Source organism: Apium graveolens, chromosome 5, assembly GCF_009905375.1.
Source record: "Apium graveolens cultivar Ventura chromosome 5, ASM990537v1, whole genome shotgun sequence".
Lineage (NCBI taxonomy): Eukaryota > Viridiplantae > Streptophyta > Magnoliopsida > Apiales > Apiaceae > Apium > Apium graveolens.
The window spans coordinates 195,256,595-195,262,372 of NC_133651.1; the positions used below are offsets into that span (position 1 = coordinate 195,256,595).

Consider the following 5,778-nt stretch of genomic DNA (forward strand, 5'->3'; position numbering starts at 1 on the left):
CATAGAGCTCACCTTTCTACACATCAATTAAGGTTCGGCCAGTAGTCAAGAATGGTCTTCCTAAGATTATGGGAATCTTCTTATCCTCCTCAAAATCAAGAATTACGAAATCAGCAGGAAAGATGAGTATGTCCATTTTGACCAAGACATCCTCCACAATGCCTAGTGGATATGTAATAGAACGATCGGCCAACTACAAGGACATATAAGTAGGCTTTGGATCAGGTAAATCCAACTTCTTGAAGATAGACAAGGGCATCAGATTGATGCTAGCTCCCAAGTCACATAAGAATTTTCGAATGACACTTTTCTGATGGTGCAAGGAATAGTGAAGCTCCCAGGATCTTTAAGCTTCGGAGGCAACTTTTGTTGCAGCACAACACTGCACTCCTTCGTTAGAGCAACGTTCTCTAAGTCATCGAGCTTCACCTTCTGAGAGAGAATACCTTTCATTAGCTTTGCATAGCTAGACATCTGTTTAAGAGCTTCAATGAAAGGTATGTTGATATGAAGTTTCTTGAACACCTCCAGAAACTTAGCAAACTTCTTATCCAACTTTTGCTTCTATAGCCTTTTAGGAAAAGGAGGTGGAGGATAGACCTGTTTCTCCCCTGTATTACCCTCAGGCGGAGTGTATTCCACAGTTTTCTTCCTTGGTTCCACTTCTGCTTCCTTCTGCACTTCTTCTTCAGCCACATCTTCAGATTCTGGAACTTGAGCTTTTTCATGGCTTGCAACCTTCCCAGACCTCAATGTAATTGCCTTAACTTGCTCTTTTGCTTCCTTCTTGCCTGGCACTTTTGTGTCACTAGGGAGTGTACCAGGTTGTCGATTCAGCAATGCATTGGAAATCTTCCCAATTTGATTCTCCTAGGTCTTGATAGACACAGCTTGGTTCTTGCACATGAGCCTCAACTCCTCAAACTCGGATATTTCATTAGATTGTGGTAGCTGCTGAAGTTGGAGTTGTTGTCTTGGTGCATATTGCAGTTGCTGGAAAACAGGTGGGTTGTATTGCTTTGATGCATACTGTTGATAAGGCTGTTGAACCGCATTCTAAGTGTGGCTTCAGCTGAAGTTAGGATGATTGCGGTTGTTGGGATGATAGGTGGCTGAAACTGGTTGCTGCGACCTCTGGAAGTTGCTCACGAACTGAGCTGATTGACTAGAAATAGCACACTGCTCTGTCTCATGGGCACTAGCACAAAGCTCACAGACACTACTGCTCTGATTAACCCCATAATAAGCCAAAAAATCCACCTTCATAGTCAAAGCCTTAAGCTGAGCAGCTATAGCAGTAGCTGCATCTACCTCCAAAATTCCTCCTACTTTGCCTTGATTTAGTCTCTGAGAAGGGTTCTGGTATTCATTAGCAGCCATCATTTCAATCAAATTATAAGCTTCATCGTAGCTCTTAGCCCAAAAGGCTCCACCTTATGCTGCATCAAGCATGGGTCTAGAAGTCGCACCCAAACCATTATAAAAGCAGTTAATGATCATCCAATCAGGCATCCCATGATGAGAACACTTTCTAAGCATCTCCTTGTAACGATCTCAAGCTTCACACAAAGATTCTCCTAATTGCGGCACAAAATGAGTAAGAGCATTCCTAATTGCAGTTGTCTTCGCCATAGGGAAGAATTTGGTGAGAAACTTCTGAGCAAGATCTTTCCATTTGGTGATAGAGCCTGGTGGTAGATAATGCAACCAGCATTTAGCCTTATCCCTAAGAGAGAATGGGAAAAGCCTCAACTTAATAGCATCTTCATAGACATAGGTTAATTTGAAAGTGTTGCAGATCTCTATGAAATCTCTAATATGCATGTTGGGATCTTCAGTTGGAGAACCCCAAACTGAACCGAGTTCTGCGCCATCTGAGTCGTGCTATAAAATCATAAAAACAATTTTAGAGACAATCCAAATATATATGTAAATAAAATGGAAATAAAATTACTTTTAAAAGTGAAATAAAACAATGCAACGTAATAATCAACTACCCAATTCAATCATATAAACCAATAAATCACAAATAATTAATAAGAACCAACACATAGCTGTCAAAACCAATAAACATATTTTATTTAATTAATTATTTAACAATTACACTTTTAAAATAATACAAAATATACGAGTCGTTATAAATACAATACGCATTTATTTGTTATATAGGATGGTAGGAAGGAGAGAAAAGAAGGACTACATGGCTTAAGTAGGACCAAGTACTTGAATTGATACAACTTGGATTTTGATGTAACTTGCCTCCTTGAGCTTCACAATAAACTTACTTGCGCACAAGATGGATATTAGCACTTAGATTATTATTCTCATAAACCTTACATGCGACCTAGGAGTGCTAAGGAAGTTACTTGCGACTCTTGATGATGCAAGGAGGATTTTTCCATTTAGTCTTTCATGTAGAACATATAACTTGTTGAGAATTGGCTAAGTCGAGAATCAAGATCTGTCCAACAATTAGGATATAATCAACTGCTGTGAAATGATTATCCGTTGGAACTTCATTATCATCTGTTGGCAATTTTTAGTCATCTGTTGATATATACAAATTATTATCCATTGAAGCTACAACATATATCCGTTAATCAGGCTATCCGTTAAGAATGACTTGGATGATAAGTCAGGACTGCGAGATAAATCAGAAGGTGTTGATTTATAGGATCGTAGTTGATTTAGATATGTATGGAAAGATTTGGAATTATACTATAACATATCTTATAATTGAAAGAGGACTAATTGTAGATGTGTAATATATAAACACGGAATAGGTTATCACAATGTGGGGAGCAGTACTCGAGTATTCGAATTGTTAGTGTTTGTGCCATGGAGTCAACACTATAATGGTTTAGTTTATAACATTTGGATTATTAATATCTATGTTCCATCGATTATTCTTTTTATAATTTATTAAGTCTTAATTTATTGCGATAGAAATGATAGATTAATAAATATCCTTGAAATATGATATAAATTATATATCTCTAAGTACGTGACTTAGAAATAAGATTATGAGAATAATATCAATATTCCTAAAGGTCCCTAGTCGAGTATTATTATTAAGGGACAATAATAATGCATTAAGACTAGTGTGTTTGTTCACCGATGATCACATCTCATTGATCATAGGTATAGTGATACTAAAGTCAAAAACACAGGCAGATGTAAATGTACATGGTGCTGGACAGACTCGATGTGAGATTTTACATGTCTGTTGTGTCATAAGTAATTATCACAGTGATAATGATGTAATGGTCCTTAGACCTGAAGTCATTATATTTCTATACGAGAATTAATATACACAGATTCCATTAAAAGTTATCCTTGACCGGGTAATGATAAAAGTGGACATTGGGTATATTAATAATTGTATGAGAAATATGAATGATCTAGATGGGATTTAACCCTCCTATTTTAGGAGTGATATTATTGGCCACTTGTGTGAGCTAAACTATAAAATGTGTGGCCACACTCAAATCTTGATTTGATATGATAGTCTACCATTGATCAAGGAAACTTGGATTAAACTATGATGAGGATGACACATTACATGCCTCTAGTTTAATCTATAATATTTGGTAAAGAGTTTATATTAAATTGTACATTATTCATGAAAGGTGTAATCAATCACCGATTCAATTATTATTACTTGGGTAGCAATGATGTATTACCGGATGCCGCTCATTGTTTACGATTTTAGATTAGATTTAAAATTTGTTGCCAATGTAATAATAACCTATAGTATCACACACAAAGAATGCTTGAAGGATTCTTTAATTTAAATTGGATTTAAATTAAATTAATGTAGTTCGAATTATTTATAATATTAATTAAGTATGACTTAATTAATTATACAAATATGAATTTCGAATTAATAATAACTCCTAATTAGTTAAGAGTTATAATTGTTTTTCTACTCTCTATATAATATCTCTTGTGTGGCTGATTTTGTGTGCAAGAATTTTACTAAAACCATAGCCACCAAGAGAGAAGATGGAGAGAGCAAGAAGAAACGAGTTTGTGCTAGTACACATCCAATCCTTGAGTTCAAGCATTCGTGTGGATATCGATAGAGCGTGGATTGCGGGAGCGTGATGGATGGTGATTAAACAATCTTTGGATTTCCATTATTTAACCATTTTTTAAAGCTTCTTAAGATAAAAAATCTGATCTACCAATTAAATATATAGTTTTCGCATGGATCCTGTGGTGGGTTTCGAAAATTCTCATTTTTCACTTTTTTAATTACTATTTCCGTTTCGTTTATGTGCTCGAAACCCTTGAATGGCATCTGAGATACTTGCGAAAAAAGGTTAATTCATTTATCTGTTTATAGGTTTTATGATGATAACATGTATACAATATTCCATGACTGTTATGTATGCGATTTTATATGTTTTACCTATTGTTATGTTTATATATGCGTATATATGTATATGTTTTGAATATATGATATTCATGAGAGTTGTATAATCGTATGATGATTATATAATATGTATATATACTAATACAAACATGTTTTGTGTTTGTTCTTATTATATGAATCGTATTTGATACGATTCTGAATCGAATGCAGCGGATTTGCTGAAATTCTGTAATATTCCATATTTTTAAATATTATTATTATAATTATTTGGAATTGTTTATGTGATTTAATGTGAATTTTAGTGAATTATATGATAATTATAGTTGATGTTTGGATGTTTATATGTGATATTCTTTGAGTATTCTAATTTCTATATATCCAGAATAAAATATAGATATTTATGATATTTTCCTGGTAATTTTTGGATTGTTATATGATTTTCTAATAATTTATGGATTTATTAATTATTTTATGAATAATTACAAAATTATTTTATAAAGCCGGGAATCGTCCGACCTCAACTGTTTTTGCGTTTTTACAACCCGAAACTCTTCCGAAAACTCCTTCCTAACCTAATCTGGTAATTCTGGATATTTTCCGTGTTTTGACTTTTCCGATTCGGATTACGGTTTGTCCCATGCGTGGCCCGGCGCAAGAGTTTCGATACGATAATCATTTCGGTAAATCAACAAAACCCGTATTCTCGAGAGACGGGATATTTTTACATTATTTTCGTATATGGTGTTTTATAAAAAGCTCGGTTTTGATAATTATCCAAATCTGATATTAAATTGTATCGTTTTTGTAGTTACTTAGCGGCTAAAAAACTAATTTATCGATCCAAAGATCCAAAACGAACCAATATTCCGTAAATATAAATAGCATATTTCTTATTTCATTTATTTCGTTTATTCATTTGCAACCAGTAAATACAGAGAAAAACCCTAGAAACCGATACGTTCCTGAAAATCAAACGCGCAAACGAAGGCGTTACCGAACTCCGATTCAAGCGTGCGATATATCAAAACGAAGCTCTCGGAATATAGAATCATAATCAATCGTCAAATCAAACCCAAATATTTCAGGTAATCCTCTATCTATTTGTTTTAATTCAAATTTATTAAGATTTTAAGTATGAAAATTTGTTCGTGAAGTTGTTGATATGACTTGATGCTATAATCATATAGAGAATAATTTTCTGATCATTTTTCTATATAATATGTTAGAATTTGAGGTTTGCATCATGTACAAATATGAATTTAATTCTGGAAAAAATAAAATTAGGGTTTATAGTTATGAATGTTCTTAATTAGAATTTAGGTGTTTCTTTGTTTAAGATTAAAAGTTGGAATTGATTATACCATGTTGTAGATCGTCTAAAAATGAGTTGATTGGTATAT

The 5,778-nt window shown here is 33.7% G+C and overlaps 1 non-coding gene across 1 annotated transcript; it reads left to right on the forward strand.

The window, feature by feature from the left end:
- The first annotated feature begins 1,510 nt into the window (after nucleotides 1-1,510).
- Nucleotides 1,511-1,617, forward strand: LOC141662327 (small nucleolar RNA R71). Its single transcript, XR_012550448.1, has one exon. It is a non-coding gene; the product is annotated as a small nucleolar RNA R71 (small nucleolar RNA).
- Nucleotides 1,618-5,778: the final 4,161 nt, after the last annotated feature.